Raw genomic sequence first — 21,222 nt, 5'->3', positions numbered from 1 at the left:
GGGCTGAAATATCAGTGTAAAGTTTTGCCAGTCGGGGGAAAAAAAAGCTTTTCTCTTTTCTGAGTTATGATGGAATGAAGAGAGATCTAGGTCTTAGACTTCTGCTACCTGGGTGCGTTGCATAAACAGGGTGGTGCTATTTTAATCAGAATCCCTATGTGTTCAGCTCTTGTAAAATTAGCCTTCTTATGCAGTCTTCGATTACTGTAAACTCTGCCTTGAATACTGCAATTGTTAACCAACACATGAATGTCTTGAATCTGTTCACATGTCTTTTTGATAAAGTAATGGAACAATATGAAAGGTGATATGTAGTGAACACCACACGCCCATTTGTTTTACATAACACTGCTTGCCTGTACATATGATTTTACTTGCTAATTCTTATGTTATTCACATGGATAATATTCGGGAATAAACTCATGTTTACGGTACCTTGTGATGGCCTGCATGACTAAGTTATTGAGCCAAGCTTAGTTGATATTAATGCAGGGGTGCTCATCGACTTGGGTAGTGTAAAGAATGTAGGGTTGCCAACTTGGGAAATGCCAGGCAAATTGGGGGCGGTTTTTGAGGAAGGTGGTGCTGGGGGTGTGGTGGGGGGCTCAGTGAAGATGTGATGCCATAGAGTTTGCCCTCCAAAGCTGCCTTTTCCTCCAGGGGAACTGATCTCTGTAGTTTGAAGATTAATAGTAATTCTGGGAGAACTCAGGCCCCATCTGGAGGCTGGCAACCCTAAAGGGGAACAATATATTTGGTGTCAGGACCTTGTGAGAGAATAGAAGGAGAAGAGTTGGTTTTTATATGCCGACTTTCTCTACCACCTAAGGAAGAATCAAACCGGCTTACAATCACCTTCCCCTCCCCACCACAGACACCCTGTGAGGTAGGTAGGGCTGAGAGAGTGTGACTAGCCCAAGATCATCCAGCTGGCTTCATGTGTAGGATTGGGGAAACAAATCCAGTTCACCAGATTAGCCTCTGCTGCTCATGTGGAGGAGTGGGGAATCAAACTTGGTTCTCCATATCAGTCCACTGCTCCAAACCACCGCTCTTAATCAAGAGTTGGTTCATCAACCCAAGTACATTCTTTAAGTAAAGTAATACTGTTAGAACAATAAACTTTGTGCCTGAATGCAGGTATAAGGGGTATTTAAAGGGTAATTATTGTATGGACTGGAGAAATGCATTTTCCTTGGCGGTTTGAGCTTTATAAACCTGCTGCCTTGAGTTTTAGCTGGAGACTGGCAGGAAGGGGAAGTCATTTGCTCCCAAGCCCCACCAAAGACTATCAGAACTTTGGAAATGCTAATAGACTTTCTGGCTGGAGCTAATGAGATGAGCAGCTCACACCTTAACTGGGCAACTGATGCTTAGAAGGCACACAGACTTGGGGGTGCAAGGCACTAGATTGTATCTTACTGCAGGTTTCAGGAAAGGGTTGACACACGGGGGTGGCCAAATGGAGATAATAAAATCCCTTTGCATGGAGGGAAAGGGGTAGATTTTAGTCTTTCAATTTTTCAGGAGGAAGGAGTTCTCATGCCTGAGCTCCAGCTGATGGTAGCTGTTGCCACGTGGAGCTTGCAGCCTGGACAAAGACACCATGATAATAGGAAGTTTTTAGAACTCTGTCATTTCTAAATTAAAGAGCCTTCCTTAGAATAAGATCAGCTAAGGCATGTAGAGAGTATGGAATAGAGGAATTGCATGTTTACACCTTAACTTTGTATTCCTTGCTCAATCCGATACTGTGCTCAGAGTGTGTGTGTGGAGATTTTACTTCTAATAAATTCTTTAATATTTTGAATGCTGGTAGTCATTCCCTGTACCACGTAGACCTCCACTGTTTGAACACACCATTCAAAACAGGCGCCAAGGGAAGGGAGGAGATCAGTTGGTAAATCGCTGTTTCCTTGGGAGTGCACATGTGCGGTAAGCTGTTGTAACCCGTCAATGGGCAGTGGGACATGCAGGCAAAATCAAGGGTTTAGAATGGCAATGTGGGAAAGGGAGCTGTGAGCCCTGGTCCTCTTGAGAAATTCTTAATACAACCAGTTGGTGGCAGCAGTACAGAAAGAGGGTGAGAACACCCCTCTAAGGGTTGGGCAGCCCAGGAAAATGGCCTGTTGCCAGGTAGCCACTGGTGCTTAGATGCCTTGGAGAGCTGAATGGAGCAGATCAGCCGGACCATTCCCCCACATGGACTGTTGGATCCTTAATAATGGAGATCATGTAAGTAAATAAAAGCTATCAGTCCATTTAGGGATCATCGCTTCTTCCTAGTTTCTCTTCAATATGTTAAGTCAAAGGATGAATTTGCAATGACCCAACTTGAATAGCGGCACTGATTACGCAGAAATCCTCTATGCAGAAATCCCACTGTCATTTTCCTAGAATGTCTGATTTATAGGACACAGCATTTAAAACGTGTCTTGCTAAGTTTGCTCATTTAATTGACCTACTGCGGAGGGGAGGGTATAAAAAAAATACTCTTCATACTATTTTACAATTAGGTAGCCTTGTCTGTTACAAAAATATCTTGATGCATTTATGTCAGTGTCATTGATTCTCTTTAGTGCAACTTTAATATCCCAATAATTAGATGAAAAATGACACACAGAAGGTCAATTATGTTCATTGATCTGGATGTTTAACTCAACATTCCTGCTGCCAGTTTCTCATCTTTCTACTATTTTCTTCTTCTTTTGACTTAATACTTTTTATGAGGTGGCTAAATGTGATAAAAAGTGGGTAACAAAATGTCAAAGGACTTCAGTTGCTGCTATTGAGCATGCTGGTATTGTATGTGAGCATGAACAACAATGTTTACCTGCAAATCAACAAATGAATGTTTTTTGCACCGCACTAAGCATGCTAAGATTCCCTTCCAGTTATTTCTTGATTCCTGAGTACACTACAACACCTGGTTTCCAGCATCCTCAGACTATCGCTTTCTAGCTATGACTTGATTGCTTCCAGCCAGATCAAAATGTCATTTTTTTGCCTAAAAAATAAAAACTATATAATTGAAGATGAGATTTGCTGCAGTGGGAAAGATGCAAAAATTAATAAATGCATTTTGGTAATGACAAGGCAATTGATTGTTTATAGGGTGTAATCCCAAGACATCCCTCCCCCCCAGTTGCTTTAGCTACTCTGCATCCTATGGCTGTTACTCTCACACACCAAATTAATGTTTTTTCCCCTAGAAATGTGATCTGCCCTGTTGTATCAAATTTTTCAGTACACCGAAAGAGCAGCAGTGCTAAAACACAGCTTGGTGAGTGACAAATGTGCTACCACCTTAATTGGATATAATATAGGAAGGTCCAAGCAATAGTCTCTTCCTTCAATCTGTGAGCCGAGAGCACCTTCCAGTTTTCTCTCATTGTGCTCCTATTCTTGCTATCTTGGGGGGGTGGAAATTGGCAGCTTTCATGTCACATCTGACAGCAAGTTTGAAATATTCCTCTTGGTGCCAGTCTTGGTTCTGCAAACATAAACATAAAAAGCTGCAACCCACAAAACGGGAATTGAGAGAGTCAGTTTCATAGAAGGGTGTGGTTTGAATATTGAAGCAATGTCTGGTAGTTCTGTGGACAATGGAAGCAACAAAGCAAAAAGCCCTCCGGTAAAGTGTGTCTAGAAAATATATCGATTTAATTTTAGATTTCTGTTGGGTTTTAAAGCAGCTGTTTTGTTCCTTGTTCCATTTTTACACAAAGGAGCTAGGGTACAAATAATGGTGACAACATCTGTATAAACCCAAGGGGAAGCTGAGACTTGCTTTTGCTGGTCTTGTCTCCTCCCCCAGTATGACTGCTTTTCGAGCCAAGAAGAGTTTGAGAAAAAGTTTGTCTCTCTTTCTTTTTGTGTGTAGCTCTGTTCAAAGAAGAAGAAAAATCCAGTCCACGAGCAAGCACAAGACCTTTGCATAAGCCTAAGCAGCTTTTCAGATTCTAGGCAGCATCTTCAAGCTTCATTCCATCTAAGAATGCTAAAATTATTTCTTCAAAAGCTGATTTTAATAGCAAAACTATTAAAAACATGCTTTTGTGCTAGAAGTGTATCCAGACAACTTTGTTTTGCTTGGCCCAGTAACCCTGCAATATTCCTGAGTTGTCTGACGAAGCCTATGATGGGATGAGATTCCACAGTCATTCCATTAGGTTGTTGAATGAGGTTCGGCCTCTTACGTTATCTGATCATGCATTGCACTGTACAGATGGGAGAATAACAGTGGGAACCACTGCCTCAGAACACCATTAATGTTTGGAAAGAAATATACTGAATCAAACACAGGACAGCTAAACTGTACTAATTGTCTGCTGTTAAAGTGTGGTGTTAGGGGACACATGCCCTTCTTTATGGAACTTTCCCAGCATTGGTAGGAATTTTGGGGAAACTTAGGAAAGGGAGAGGATTTCTCTCTCTCTCTCTCTTGAAGAAGAAGAAGAGTTGATTTTTATATGCCGACTTTCTCTACCACTTAAGGCAGAATCAAACCAGCTTACAATCACCTTCCCTTCCCCTCCCCACAACAGACGCTCTGTGAGGAACGTGAGGCTGAGAGAGCTCTAAGAGAGCTGTGACTGGCCCAAGGTCACCCAGCTGGCTTCGTGTGTAGGCCAGCTGGGTGACCTTGGGCTAGTTTCCAACCTGGCATTCCAGCAGACAGGAAGAGCCGTGTCAGCTGCTGAGGCCCAATATTATTTGCTGCTTGCAACTGTTGTAATTGGTCTCATGCCAAGGGATACGGTCCTGACACTTCGCTGATATTTATTTATTTATTATTTCCACTTAATAACCGGGCTCAGAGCGGCTTACAAGAATATAAAAATCCTATTAATCCGTAAAAGCATTAAAATGTTTAAAATAGCCCTATAAAATCATATGAGCGCCTCTAGAGTGTAATGGATGGCCCAGGCTAGCCTGATCTCGTCAGATCTCAGAAGCTAAGCAGGGTCAGCCCTGGTTAGTATTTGGATGGGAGACCACCAAGGAAGTCCAGGGTTGCTGTGCAGAGGAAGGCACTGGCAAACCACCTCTGTTAGTCTCTTGCCATGAAACCCCCCCCAAAAAGGGGTCGCCATAAGTCGGCTGTGACTTGAAGGCACTTTACACACAGAGTGTAAAACACAAAACATAAACTTCAACTAGGCGAGCAGATGGAATAAATACCAGTGGGTGTTAGGGAGGCCAGCATTTATATATAGGGAACCGTAGCTGGCTCAAACATAGGTAGGGTTGCCAGGTGCCCGGTGGTGGCAGGCAAACCCCCAGCAATTTGCCCCTCTGCCGGCATATAAAAACCATCATCAACAAGTGTATGTTGTTTCACTTGTCCTAAGACAGCAGGCAAGAAAACAGCTGTGAAAGATTGGCTTCAAAGGCTCAAAGCAACAATGAAGTGAACGTTTGCCCATAGGTTTCCACAACTGGAAAGCTTGCATATTTTTTCACCACAGAAAGATATGTTATTGGAGTAGAAAAACCCCCACCCCAGATGCAAACAGTGTTAGGGTTCCTATTAGATATTTTTATTAAAAAACATTGTGCTTGTGTTAGTTTCTAATATCTGAGGTTCAAAACAATGCTGTTCAAACTGATAATAAAAATTACAGCTTTATATAGCATCAAAACTGGTGTGAGTCATGCATATACTCAAAGGAAAAATTCTGCCTCATGAAAATGTGTTTTTAATCTTTGGATGTTTTGGTATCGTCAGACTCAATGACTACTGAAACATTTTTGGTTTTGTGGGACATTTTCTTCTCCAAGATACAATGGAATTTGGCTTGGGATAGACTTTATATCCCAAATGCAATATGTGTAATTTTCTGTTTTTATGAAATTGCTTGAGGATTAAAAAGGTAGGACATTTTCCCCAGACTTTTTGGCAACCCTCCCCATACCCCACCCCTTAAAGACTCCCCTGGACACAATAATTCTCTTTTCTTTTTAGAAAACAAGTTTGGAAGTCTTAATTTTTTTTTTTGTTCACTATAATACATTATATTAACTTTTGGAACTGTGCAAAAACTGCTTAACCAATCACAACAGAGAAAGAAGCAAAGGAAATGTTTTTAAAGCTTTTATTAAAGTGATTATTAATATTACTGCATGTTTCATTTAACCTTCAGGGATTGTTCTGAAGCATTTTGTCTTTCTGAGCTTTTTAAAAAAAGACAATTTACTCATCAATATAGTCAAGTTTGTCCTTTGAAAGCTGAGATAAGTGCCCTCTGCTGACTAAATATTTAACTGTCGGCTTAAATATTTGTAGCCTAAATTTGCGCTACATGGGGAGCAATAGTTTTGTCCATTCAAAAACAAAAAGAATATTGTCTGAAAGCACAGGGAGGGGAGTGAGGAAGGATTCCTTTTGTGCGATGTGTCCTCAGCATAAACCCAGGCGTTCCTCCTCAGGACCCCATAGATGCCACAGGAGTACAGTTAATGGCAGTGTACTCCAGGATACGAATAAGTATCCAGAATTATTCTCTCTAGCAGACTGACATATCTCACCCATTCCACCTGCTGCTATAAAAATAATTTTTTGGAACATTGCAGGCTGGAGGAATAAAGCTAGAGATAAGGATTTTCAATGTTATTTGAATACTTTTGATATTGTGCTCCTCCAGGAAACATGGTCCCAAACGGCGATCTACCTAGAAGGTTTTAACTCTTTCTCTACCCTAGCTTTCCGAACCAACTCAAGAGGTCGCCCCCATGCTGGACTATCTATTTTTGTGTCTTCGCTTCTTAAATGTAGTATTAATATGCTACCCGTTGATAGTCATACTGAGCAAGCTGTTAAGCTTACTTTTGACAATTTTTCCATGATAATCTTGAATGTGTTGTTGAAAGTTCAGACTACTCATAGCAAGTAGATTGCTGTAATCTATGTGACACCCAGGTGACAGCTGGCATCACATGACTGCTCAGTGACTTGGCAGTAAATCTGGGTCGAACTGGTCTGTGCAGGTTAAATCCTGGCAACTAGGCAGCTTACTGGTGATTGGCTGTGGACAGAGCCAGATGTGTATATATTCTGTACAGTACTTGTATTGGTGTGGAGTTGTGGAATGGAGATGCTAAGCGGAGCACTTTGTCACTGTAAATAAAAGAGCACTGGTTTATACGTGCTGAGTCTGCTGTTTTCACTCGCTATTGGGCTGGATAAAACTTTTAACACACGCCAATATGTGTATGTGCCCTCCACTTTTGATAGACATACCCTTTCCCAGCACTGGGATCACTTAGCTACCTTTATGGAGGATTTGGAAAGGAAATACCCCATCACTGAAATTATCGTTGCAGGGGATTTCAATGTGAGGGTAGGGAAGGATTCTTCAGTTTTCTTTAAAGTCCTTGGCCTAAATTTAAACGATCCCCTTTCCCCCTTTTTTTCTTATGAAAGATATTCAAAAGATAATAACATCAATCTGGCAGGTTCTTTCCTAACTAAATTTTGCCACCAATTTAATAGGTTATGGCTGAATGGGCTAACTGACTTTCCCAAGGCCAGTGAGCTTACATTAATCTCCTCAAGAGGTCACAGTGTGATAGATTATTTTTTAATATCTTCTTCCCTGAAACCCTGTATTCTGAATTTTGAAGTGGGAGATTTTATCATCACTGATCATCTTCCTCTTGTTTTGACACTCAATATGGGTCACTCTGTTATGACTCACCGCCCCCCTGTTTTTGCAAATATTGAACTAGAAATACTTCCTAAAATTGTCTGGAATGACTGTACCATTCAAGAAGCTAGATGCCTTTTTAGGTGTGATTCTTTCCTGGACCTCAGGGCTGCCCTTACTGATAATACAGAACCTTTCTGCAAGCTTCTGTCGTATGATGCTCTGATCTCTCAACTATCCCAATCAGTATCAAACATAACCCCATAACTAAAAAGAGTAACAATGGAGCTAAGCCGTGGATTTCGAAGAATTGCAGTATTCTTAAAACCCAACTGCGCAAAATTTATAGACAATTTCATTCTTCCAATGATCTTCCAATGACAATTTCGTTCTTCCAATGATTTTACTGAAGCCCACCTCCTTAGAATGTAATTGTTTGGAAAAAAATTAAAATTGTCCTTGTCAGTCTTCCAACAGAGAAAATAAAAAGTAAATAAAAACGATACCTTTGTGGGCCAGCTTTTATGCTGGTGCCGGACTATGGAAACCATTGAGTTTCATAACATTCCTCATCAGCCTCCAAGCTTCACAGTCTAAATCCTTCCTGATTGAGTTGGGATGTTATGTATTTGTATTACCATATGCTATGTTGCAATCGTGACAAACAAAAAAATAAAGGGGAGAAATTACACTGCAGCAGTCGGCCCTCATTAAATGTTTGCGAAAATAAATGATATTTACAACAAATACACTCAATAAAGATAAAAGTACTGAGAATCCCATTTAATTTTTAATCGGAGAATAATGAAAAGTGTTTGAATGCCTCGTTCTGCCATCAAATATTTAAACCGCTTTCTCTTCTGTATGTCAACTGTAATTAACATTAAGCTTGATTTGGAAACGAGGCTGCGAGAGTGGATTTTGCCTCTTAATAGTGGCTTCCAAATGTAGAACCACATGTGTGTGTTAAGAGCCATCAAGTCGTTTCTGACTCATGGCGACCCTAGGAATCAATGTCCTCCCAAACATCCTATCCTTAACAGCCTTGCTCAGATCTTGCAAATTGAGGGTTGTGGCTTCCTTTCTTGAGTCAATCTATCTCATGTTGGGTCTTCCTCTTTTCCTGCTACCCTCAACTTTTCCTAGCATGATTGTCTTTTCCAGTGACTCTTGCCTTCTCATAATGTGACCAAAGGATCACATGACTAGATGCAAATGGGCAGTAGGAGTTTCTCTTCCCACCCCTGACGCATCGTAAGTTGTTTATTTGTAAGATTTATATCCGACCCTTCTACTTCGAATAGCACTCGGGCAGCTTTTGAAATCATGTTCGATATCTGGGGTGTTTCAGAACAGATTGCGATAGGCTTTTCCTGTGAGTGTCTGTGCGTTTATGTAGGGCCAGGAGAATGAAGAATAGCACAGCTCTCTGCACAGCCATCCATGCACCTACAGAGGTTTGCTAGATGGTGGCCTCACTGTCAAACTTCTGTTGCGACCCACATCAAATGGTTTGAAACCTTGCGACCGGATTGCCTTGTCCATGTTGGAAGTGAAGGACAGTGCAATGGCTCTTTGTACCAAGTATACCAGTACTGTACAGGGGGCACTTGATAGGGTTGCCAACCTCCAGGTGGCGGTGGGAGATCTCCAGCTATTACAACTGATCTCCAGGCAACAGAGATCAGTTCACCTGGAGAAAATGGCTGCTTTGGAAGGTGGACTCTATGGCATTAAGCCCCACTGAAGTCCCTCCCCTGCCCAAGTCCTGCCCTCCTCAGGCTCCTCCCTCAAAATCTCCAGGTATTTCTCAACCTGGAGCTGGCAATCCTAGCAGTTGAGCTAGGAAGCTGGAGAGATGAGATCCTTCGGTTTCTTTTTCCTTGTCTGTTCTGCTGCTATCTTTTTGCTACCCAGATAACTATTAAGGACTTCCATCCTTCTGGCTCCCTTCTCTCTCTTTCTCCGACCTTCAAGAGGGCAATGCGTACTCTCTGAACCTCTCTGCATCTCATAGTTTGGCATTCTAACTGTCTTGCCTTTCTGATCATGGTATGGATTTCTTTAACAATAAATAGTGTTGCCAACCTCCAGGTACTAGCTGGCGATCTCCTACTATTACAAGTGATCTCCAGCCGATAGAGATCTGTTCACCTGGAGAAAATGGCCACTTTGGCAATTGGGACTCTATGGCATTGAAGCCCTCCCCTCCCCAAACCCTGCCCTCCTCAGGCTCCGCCCCAAAAACCTCCCACCGGTGTCAAAGAGGGGCCTGGCAACCCTAACAATAAAGAATATATCCTTTCTTTTCATAAAGCAACAAGCCTCATGTGGATTTTATTGTGAAGCAGCCTCCTTCTCCCCCTCGCACACAACCAGCTCCTACTAACAATCCCCACAGGAAAATCCAGTTGTGAATTATTGCTATAGCACAATGACATAGTCATTTCTAATGACATGTGGGTGTAGCTTTAGATGACGCTGCAGTGAACACCTGCAGGGTTGCCAGTCGCCAGATGTATTATAAAAAGTGGGACTTTCTTATACCTAATATGTTTGATGTTGTGAAACCCACTTGCAAAACACTGTGCATCCAGTTTTGTTGGGCGGAGGCCTGTAAAAGACAATAGAATGAGGGAGAATTGGAAACTGAGTTCCAGCCTATGGGTATTAGAAATACTGCAATGATATTCCAGTAGGATTACAAAATCGGATAATGGGATTTCAAAGGGACTAGGCAGTCACATCTCATTAAAAGGGTACAATCTTTGGCTGCTGCTGCTGTCAGGTTGCCAACTCCAGGTTGGGAAATTCCTGGAGATTTTGGGAGTGGAACCTGTGGAGGGCAAGGTTTGGGGAGGGGAAAGACCTCAGCAGGGTATAATTCCTCTCCAGGGAACTGATTTTTGTAGTCTGGAGACGAGTTGTAATTCTGAGAGAACTCCATCCCTGCTGAGGTCTTTCCCCTCCCCAAAGGTTTGCGAGGGGCGTGGCTGGGGTGTGTGACACGCCAACGTCACTTCTGAGTAAACCCAGAAGTGACGTTGGTGCAGCGTGTGGGTCGTGCGCGCCCCCTCCTCTGCCTGGCCCTCTTTTGCCCGCCGGCCAGGTACAATTCCAACTGCCCTCAGGCTAAATGATGAATCAATGTAAGGATGATTCTTACTTACATTGATTCATCATTTAGCCTGCGGGCAGTTGGAATTGTACCTATTATGGTCATATATTTGTATAGAATTCTTATTGAGAAATTGATCAGCTGATGAAGCCTTGGCGAAACGTGAATAACGATCTAGACAACACGTCCATCTTCATCTTTCCCAGCTGTTCTAGTTGTTCATATGTCCTCAAAACGCTTGGACAATTGCACTTACCTGGAAGTTTGAACTCTGTAAAAGAAATTGTCAAGTCATTGATAAGCAACAACATTTAGTACTTATCTTTTTGATCCTTTGTATTTTGTGTATTGTTTGTTGTATGTGTTTTCACTGTACACCTCTTTGCACTTAATATATTTAATTGCATTGGAAATTTGTGCTGTTTTTGTTTTCTTCAGTACCTGGAGGTTGGCAACCCTATATGTCCTTTAGAGGAGGAATTGTGAATTGCGATATTTTAAACTCCTGTCATCATCCTCGGCTTCACTGAATGTTGTTTAAAACTTTCTTCCATCTGCCTCTAGCCATGAGGGAGGGGGATTGGGAGGGGCCTCACAAGTGGAATAGCCTAGGGCCTCTCTTCATCTAAATCCGGCACTGGACGCAACGTACATTGTGCATGGCCTGCAGTCATCTGGCTGGGCTTCCAGAGTTGGAACAGCAATCATGTGGCTTCAGAGAATAGCCCCTGCATGGAATCACCCTTTGAATAAAAACTTGTTTGCCTTTGAGGTACCAGAAGACTCCTGTTTACTTTGACACCTCTCTCTTCCAGGACACCGGGAAAGAAAACTGAGATGAATTGCGACAAGAACGCTGATTTGCTGTAGCAATCCCAAAGCCTGATCCTTTGCACACAAGTCCCATTACTCTCTGTGGGACTTGCTCTCAAGTACATGTTCATAAAGATGAAGGGCAGACAGAGTTAAACACCTTTCAGTCCTTTTGATTTCGGTGGAGAAGAGTTATCCGTGGGCGCCACTTCAGATTCTGAGCTCCGCTAAATTTAGATTCCTCTTCCCCAAGGCAGATTTCCACATTGTCACACTTCTGCGATTTTATAGAGAAATGCCTGTAGATCAGTGATGTCAGGTGTCTGCCATAAGGTTTTATGACGTTGTTATAAAATGGAGTCATGGTCATGGAGTCCTTTATGAGATCAACTTTTATTTTTTATTATATTTGCAGAGCAAACTTTTACTTCCCTTGCCCTGGGCAATGCTAGAGAGATAGGGTTTTTAAAAAAAAACTCTGAAGCTGGAGGCAATAAAGAAGAAAAGGCTTTGTTAAAAGAATCGACTGAAAGGTATTTGGTCAAGCAAAGAATCACAGGGGCTTGAAGAATTTAAGTTTAAACGGAGCCGCTTCAGAGATGAATGGCTCTATCAGCCAGGTTTCCTCACAACTTGTTGGTTTGGATGGGAAATAAAATTAACTAGGACACAAGGTGTCCTGAAAGGATTTTTTATGATTAATCCTCTCGTGGAAGGGACTCCAGAAGGAACTGTCGAAATTCACCCTAGATGGCACACCTGAGAAACATGATGGACTTCCTTTCGCAGGCAATCTGACAGACCATCAGCAATGCCCTTCCAGTAAAAGAAGGGTGCTATAAACCCTGTAGTAGAAACAGTAAAATATGTTTCTCTGCCTAGATGACTCCTATCAATCAAATGGGGGAAAAATGCCAGCTAGTGTATGGGTTTTTGTTGCTGGTTAAGATTTATTTTCTTCTTTCTTCTCAGCTTGCTGGAAGCCATCCTGAATTTTGATAGAGGACTGGACCAAGATGACAGGAAGAATAAAATGAAAGTATGCTGATGATGAAGAAAATGGGAGGAAGGGGGGATGTATGACTCTGGATGTAGTTCAAGTGCAAAAGTAATCCACACTTTCAACTGATGACCAATAAATGTGCAGAGGCTAGGAACAAAATGCTACTCTTATTCTTTATGAAGCCTACAGTTAGAAACTTGACTGCAGCAAAATAAATAACATATGAAAACTGATGCAGCTCAGGTCTAGAAATGTCATGGCAATCATGCAGATTCCTTTTGTATGCGGTAGGTCTAAGCCTATGCTGAGAACCGGGTGGTTTGGCTCATGTTCTGCTTGCCAGCCACAAGCAGGGAGTCAGTTTTTTGTGGGTCAATTCAGGGGCGACCTACATTTTTGGGACCCTGAAGCTTGAACTGTTATAGGGGTCCCTTCTCAACCAGCAAGTAGGCCTGGGTAACCGCTGTTATCTTTTTCAGTGGAGTTGTTCTATGGCAGATGTATTGGTTCATTCTCTAATAGAGAGGTACAAGGTCATCAGAGGGGGCTCGTTAGGATACAGAGGTGAAAATCTGATTTTGGGTGTTAAAATGCACAAGCGAGACGAGTGCAGCCTGAATTGAGAATTCAGATGTCTTTTTATAGTTCCGATTGGCTCTAGCCCAAGAGCTGAGCTGCAGAACTACTAAGCCATGCACCATTGAAGGATTTGAGGATCCAGCTGCCAAAATGTAGGCTATGAATATGGCGAGCTTGGCTAGCCCATACAGCTAGGGGTTCGGGCGCTGCAAGCACTCGAGAAAATTTTGAAATTTGACCAATTACAGGGACATTTTGAGGCCATATGAAATGGGCATTAGAGCATATTTGAAGGTCAATATTAAGTATTTCAACCCATTGGCATATGATTCTATCACTAAAATAGCCTTATTTTAATAACGAACACTTAAAAAAACTCCTTTGATTTTGTTGAAAAATTCACTCATTAAAAAAAAAAAGTTCCTTCAGGGCTTCTCCTGGTTTAGGGGCCCTGAAGCTTAAGCTTCATTAGTTTCATAGTAGATCTACCACTGGGTCAATTCTGCTGTTGGCAAACATCTCAATCCTGTTCATTGGGTTGCTTTTTGCTTATTCAAGCAGTGCATTTCACCTATGCACTTTCCTATACAGCCTAATAGGAGTTTTCTCCCCTCGCTCTGAGCTGTTGTTGCTGCACACAGCTCCACAGCCAATTGTTTAAATAAAGTGTGAGCAGTTCACTAGGATTTGTAAATAAACACTTTAAATACGTTACTGTTGTTACATCGATGTTATCAACGTTAATTCTTGCATGCAGATTTTTGCACCGACTTATGAACCCTAATTCCTTCCCTGGGCTCATCTACAGTGCAGTCCTAAACAGAATTGCACCCCTTCTAACTCCGCTGAAATCAATGACTCTGCGTGATCCCAAGGGAGAACCGATTGCATCTACCGCACAGATGCAAAAATGATTACAAGACAAACCGATGGAACTCTACAGCCACAGGTTTTTCCCCCAGCCACAGTGTGCTGTTTGACTTAGATGGCTTGTTCAATTTTTACATCAACGATTTGGTATCATGTTTAAACAAGCAAGAGTTGCACCCCCCAAAACTGGTGGATAGACACATCCCACTGTTATTATATGCGGATGATGCCATTCTTCTTTCTAGAACACCTATTGCTTGTGACCTATTGTGCTGATAATCAACTCAAAGTTAACTACTCAAAAACTAAAGTAATGGTTTTTGCTAATAAGCCAAAACTTTATTCTTGGTGTCTGAATGGGATTAAGATAGAGCAAGTACACTGCTATAAATACCTGGGTGTGGTCTTTCAGGCAACAGGCTCAAGAAATTCTTACATAGCCCATGCCTCCGTGAATGCCCCAAAAAGTGCCACAGCTATACAATTTTTTTTCTGGACTAAGGGAGGACGTTCAGTCACAGCTGCTGTCAAGTTATTTAAAGCTAAAACCCTTTCCCAAATGTTATATGGGGCGCCACTCATTACTACAGCAAACAACTCCATGATGGAGAAAATCCAATCCAAATTCCTGAGAGCTGTTTTACAAGTCCCTCCCAGCGTCTCCAACACTGCAGTTCGAATGGAGACGGGGGAGGTCACAATTGAAGCAAGGATATGGATTGCCCTAGATGGGCACTGTGGTTGGAGTTCCTTCTCCTAAAGGCAAAGTCCGCCACAGCTAGATAGTTTCATCTGTCACTGTGAGCTGAGTGATGGTAGTGGGGTGTGGTTATATGCAGTTATGCCAAGTATGGCCCTAAGATCTGGCATGACAGGAATGTCTCCCTTAGGTTACCCCATTGCTTGCTTGTTCACTCCTCAGATGTTGTACTATTTGGTAAAACCATGCCTGGGAGGGGGAGATTGACAGGTGGTACTTCACTGGGCCAAAGGGGGGAAAGAAACAACACCTCTTACAAAAAAAGGATGAGAGGGGAGGAAGAAAACATGTCTCTCCCCCAAAAGGAAATATCTGGAGAGATAGGGTAAAGGAATGGCACAGGAAGTGGATGATTCATGCTTGTTGCTTTAAGGGAAAATTTAGCTGTGGCATAGTAGTCATAAAGATTTTCATCATTCCCGTGGTCTAGGAATGCCATTTCAGTAAAAGGGAAGATTATAGCCGTTGTTAGTGGAAATATGTTCTGCAAAGTGAATTTATTTGTATGTTATATCATAGTGATACATTATCTGATGCCTGTTGTTCACTGGACCGGGCAGTGTAAACTGTGGCACAACATTACCAGGAATTTTCAGATCTCATCGACACATGGGAATGTGAAGAAGTGCATATGCTCAAGCTAGGTAAATTGTATGGCTGTCCTCATTTGAGCTTTTGTCTTTTAATGCAGCTGCGTTGCTGTTAAGTACTGCAGGTCTTGCTAAACTGAACATCTGAATCTGTGCCATCTGTTACTGCCCCAAGCACAATTCTGCAGAGCCCATCTACTCTATTACAACTAAGTACTAGCTTTGTTTTCCAACCCAGGCACATAAAATACATAAAACAGACGCCACAAACTGGAAGTAGTTACCTCTTATGTTCGAGATGGTTTTGCTGGCAGCCAGTTAGGCAATAAAACTGCACATCATTCTCATATCAGATTACACATTACTAGAGTTAGCAATACATGACGGGATAAGAGAGATGGCAGACAGCCTCCGTTTATGAATGGATAAAGCTATGTTGGAACTTGTGCTTAGGAACTGAGTTCAATTGTTGCAGCATGGCCTTCCAGCATGGCTCCATTCTGAGATGGCATCCATCTGGCGCTGCAGATGCACACAGTTGTATAGATTCTAGTGCAGAACAAAGCAGGGGGTTACAACTAAATTCTTATTCGAGATAAAGGGCATATCAAACGATCCAGTCCAAATCAGCCCTCCACACACAGCTTTACTTCCCCATGGCATGTTCCCATGTGGTTGTTAGGGTTGCCAGGTCCTCCTCCGGCGGGAGGCTGTTGTGTAAAAGCATGCAAGCGTTGATGCGCGCACATCACTTCCGGTTTAGAACGTCACTTCCCTCCCCAAACAACCATCCCTTCTTACCAGAGAACTTTGTATTGGACCCATATGGGGGTTCCCCTCACACAGGTTATGTTGAGTGAAAGCTTAGATATTTTCTAAATAAATATAGTATCTTGAATCATAGTAGACAGTCCCAACCTGCCCTTTTCTGTGACCATACAGCCCAAAAGTTGGCAAAATCATATTCTGCATTGGGTACTTGTGGGTTTGTGATTACCAAACCAATTTCTTTCTGCTGCCATAAACAGCTGGCAAATTACCTAACTACTGTGCCTTGAATATGATTCCACATGGTTGGAATCCCTTGTATAATTTATTGCGGCACAACAAGTCAATAGGCAACGAAGGGGAAAGCTTAATCCAATCTAGAAATCAACTGAGGAGTCTTCTTGAAGCCAGCTTGCCTGTGCTTTATTCTGATAAATTGACTTCGCCGCTAGGAACTGCCTCATCAGAGGGGGAAAAAAGCACAGGTTTCTGATGGTGCTGGCACAGGTACATTGCAGAAAGAATATATGTGATTGCTAACTTGAAGAGACAAGGCAGTTATCACACAGTATAAATATATAACACACAACATTATATACCAAGCCAGCCAACTTTTGGTGGCACAGGTTGAGTATCCCTTATCCGGAATTCCAAAAACCGGAATGTTCCAAAATCTGGACTTTTTGTAAGTCCCAGACAGAAAAGACTGGGTCAGGGCCCCCGAAGCCCAGACAGGGTGCAGACCCCATCAGCCGACAGGAAGGAGCCTGACCCACCACCTAAACCCCTGGACCTGGCAAAACGCAGCCTCCCAAACCTACTGAGATTGGCAACAGGAGGAGAGCAGAGGAGAGGCCAACAGAGGGAAGGAGGAAACACTGCCCACCCTCTCCTGGCTGCAGTGAATTTGATGCCCACAGCCCCAGGAAGCCAGGACCAGTACAGGCAAACAGGTCGCTGGTTCCGGTCCTGGAATAGCAGGTGTGCAGGTGGCTCAGGGAGGCAGCAACAGGAGAGGACACAGCTAAACCACAGGGCTGGAGAAGGATGAGGCAGGATGCAGGCAGGCAGGCAGTCTGACCCACGGCTGTGCAGCACAAGCCTCAGAGGGCTGATACAGGCATTACCTACAGCTCTCCAGCTCTTCAGTATCCCTTATCTGAAAAAAACAAACAAACCCCAAATCCGAAGTACTTCTAGTCCCAGTCATTTTGGACAAAGGATGCTGAACCTGTATCTCAAATTCATCTGGTAGGTACATAATTATAAAGGTAAAGGTAGTCCCCTGTGCAAGCACTGGGTCATTACTGACCCATGGGGTGATGTCTCATCCCAAAGTTTCCTAGGCAGACTATGTTTATGGGGTGGTTTACCATTGCCTTCCCCAGTCATCCACATTTTGGCCCCAGCAAGCTGGGTACTCATTTTACCGACCTCGGAAGGATGGAAGGCTGAGTCAACCTTGAGCTGGCTACCTGAGGTACATAATTATACTTACTTTAAAACAGACTCTCAGCAAATTTTAAACAGCTGATTTGTCCCAGCTGCTGAACTGTGGTCATTCAGAACTAGAATAAAAGTACATCAGAGTCTAAGCTGCTACTTTGATCCTCACAGAATAAGAACCACAGATGATGCATTTTATTGGCCTAACTGGTCTGCACATTTACTGTCTATACATATACTCTGATTCTACCTTTCATCCATGGAGCACAGGGTGGCCCAAATTGAGGTGTCATCCCAACAATGCCACAAGGTACATTAGGCTGCAAGTAACTGGTCCATAGGAACCCAGTAAACTTCATCGCCAAGTACAGACTTGAATCTGGCTCTCAATGGTCAGTCTGTTACCTACCCCTCTAGCCCCCACCAAAATCAGTTATGGGTATACACTGAATATAACCCTTTGGTTTAAACAAACCAGAGTCATGAGGCAATCTCCTGACTTCCAGCAATCTCCTGACTTTAAAACACTAGGAGTATGAGGACCAAAATATCCCCCAAATGCCTGGTGTTCAACACCAGACGTGAGGGGAAACTGCATCTCTTTCCACATTGAACAAAGGCTTTTACATTGAACAAAAGCACACACAAACACTCTAGTTTGTTTCCCCCTTTTTTCCAGATCACCTTTGCACCCATGTTTCCAGAAGGAATGCGCCTGAAGTGGTTTTTGTAGTCTTTTATGTTTGTTGTGCTTTTAAAGGTGCTGCCTACATCTGTCTACTTCTCTGCCCCGCCCCACTGCAAGCAGTCAGACCTCTCCTCCTGCTAAGGGGTGCCATGAAGGCACAGAAGCCAAATACTGGCATAAGAGCAAGACACTGCTCCCACAAAATGGATGTCTCTCAGAGAGTTTTGGGATCCATCTTGTGCGTCAAGCCTGGGCAGGAAAGGTGGTTGACCGCTGTACTTTCCCCCTGGCCCTAAGGTGTGCCTGGCTGGACAATGGGGCTAGCTAATCCCCATTGTGGCACCCTAAGGTGATTTAATCAGTGCTTCGAGCAGATCATTCCTTACCCTACCTTCAGCCATCCCAGCAATCAATCAGTATTCAAGAGAATAGCCCAGGCATTCTCTTGGGTCCTGATGAATTGTGAAACCTCTCCAATCTTTTTGCTGGAATCCCAGAAAAGCAATCATTTTTTTTGTCTCTGGCTTTCCTGCCAGCTTACCTCATACTGCCTCAGGACTCATTTTGGAGTATAAATATTGGTCCTTTGGCCATTCAGAGTATGTATATTCTGGACTCGTACGCGCACCTCCACTTGTGTGTGGGCTGTTTCCTTTTCCTCTGGAAATGCTGGCTGTTTTCTTCTTTTTTATTTTTATAATAAGGGTACAGAAGGGGAAAAGGGGTAGGCAAGAATAAAGGGAATCTGTCTGATGATAAAAAGAAGAGAGATAACATAAAAACATCATCTTAAAAGATTAATCAAGCAGACTACATTGTAACTTTTGTTTATGGCTATTATCCAGGAAAAAATATAAGTGCATTCGAGAAATAAGCATCTTGCATATTGGCTGTTTTCTTCTTCAGTGCTGCTTTCCCTGGACGTCCCTTCAAGACTGGTAACTATCATCCATTCCTAAAACCCTATCCAACTTCTTCCCTTTTCTCTTGGTCAGCTCTTGTATGCTTTGTGTGCGTATGTTTATTGCTTAAAATATATTTCTTGTTTTACTATTTTTATTCTTTAATAAAACCATATTTTAATTATACAACTGCCTCCTCATTTGAGAGTTTTCATCTAGACTGTCCTGGTATACATGGGTTATTGATTCCAGTTACCCCTTCTCACAGCTTTCTTTCCTCTGGCAGGGATATTAACAAATGCAGCACATTTTGACAGCTTTGTGTTTGATCTTTCTTTTCCCCGGTGGGCACCCACAGTTTCCTCCTTTTAATAAAGCGTCTGCTAGTGATATATCACAGAAAAGCAACTAGCCCCCACGGTATTCCACCATATTGATATAAAGCCTGCGCAAAAGAGGGGGGGGAAAGGGTGGCATGCTGCCACCCTCAGCATGACAAGAGTGCCAAGTATGAAAGGGAAAGCCCGAGACACAAACTAAGAAAAAAGCAGAGAAAAAGAGAAGGAAGGCCTCTGTGAGGAAGCAGAGTTGTCGGTGAGCTTCAGTGGAAGTGGGGCAGCAATCAAGAAAAACCAGAACAGCTTTTTCATGCAGAAGCAGCCCATGTCCAATTATTTTACAATCCAAAGAATTCTGCCTCTTTATGTTTCCATTGTAGGCGCCAATGCGCCTTGTCATGGTGTAGTGGTTAAGAGTGGTGGTTTGGCGAGGCAGATGCTAATCTGGTGAACTGGGATGGTTTCCTCGCTCCTACACATGAAGCCAGCTGGGTGACCTTGGGCCAGTCACAGCTCTCTTAGAGCTCTCTCAGCCCCACCTACCTCACAGGGTGTGTTGTGGAGAGGGGAAGCCAGGCTGATTCGTCTTTAAGTGGTAGAGAAAGACGGCATATAAAAACCAACTCTTCTTCTTTTAGGTACTCCATCAGCTTGGCATGTTGCATAACGTCTCAGGGTATGTATATCCATTTCCTTTTATGGTAAATGGGTTGTTCTATGCAAAGCAGCGAATAAATCAAAGTTGTTAAAACTAAGCAGGTATCAGTTAAATGCCTGGATGGGAGTCAGCCATGAAGCTTTGCCAGAAAGAACAGTTTGTAGGGGGCTCCCAGACAGCCTCCGCTACAACCATTACATTTATCTCTATTACCTTTTGGGTAGCAAAGAGCCTTAGAAAGCAGATAAGGCAAGGCACAACAAATATAAATTACATTAGATAAACTGGAGCTCAGTTTAGAATGCACACTAGGGAAACCAGTACAAGCAAAATTCAGTGCTGTTCCCTAGAAGAAGAATTTGGCATGTTAATGTTTTGGTATGTAGGGAACATGTGACCTGTGCTCTGGCCAAAGTCAAATTTTCAGCATGGTGAAAAAAACTATTTTTTTACTGTATCCATGTATAATTAAATCTATGAATCTGATGAGGTTGGCGCTAGAAAAAAAAAGCCAAGCTCTAACAATGTAGACCAGGGATGGGGAACCTTTTTTCTGCCAAGGGCCATTTGGATATTTATAACATTATTCGGGGGCCATACAAAATTATCAACTTAAAAATTAGCCTGCTATATTTGGTCAAACATTTAGCCAAGAGGCATGACCGGAGATGGCTCTGAGTGTCTGCCACATAGAGCGACTGGCTTTTGAGCTCTGCTGTCCCCAGCTGGGCCCAAGAGATTCAGGCAGGGCAGCATCCTTCTGAGCTAGGAATATACCAGGACCCATGAAGGGCCAGACCAAATGATTTCACGGGCCTTATACGGCCCCTGGGCCTGACGTTCCCCACCCCTGATGTAGACTGAAGTTTAACGTAATGTACCCTACTATATTTAGAAATATAATGGAAAGTTTCCAGTGCAATTCATGATACTTCTGTAGGAGATATTTTAAAAGGAAGCTCCAGCCATGATATAATACAGTTTTTGAAAGGAGGCTTTTATACCATAACAAACTCATTAGTCTTTACAGTATCACCAAA

This window comes from Euleptes europaea, chromosome 8, assembly GCF_029931775.1.
Source record: "Euleptes europaea isolate rEulEur1 chromosome 8, rEulEur1.hap1, whole genome shotgun sequence".
In the NCBI taxonomy this organism is placed as follows: Eukaryota; Metazoa; Chordata; class Lepidosauria; order Squamata; family Sphaerodactylidae; genus Euleptes; species Euleptes europaea.
This window is presented reverse-complemented; position numbering follows the sequence as displayed.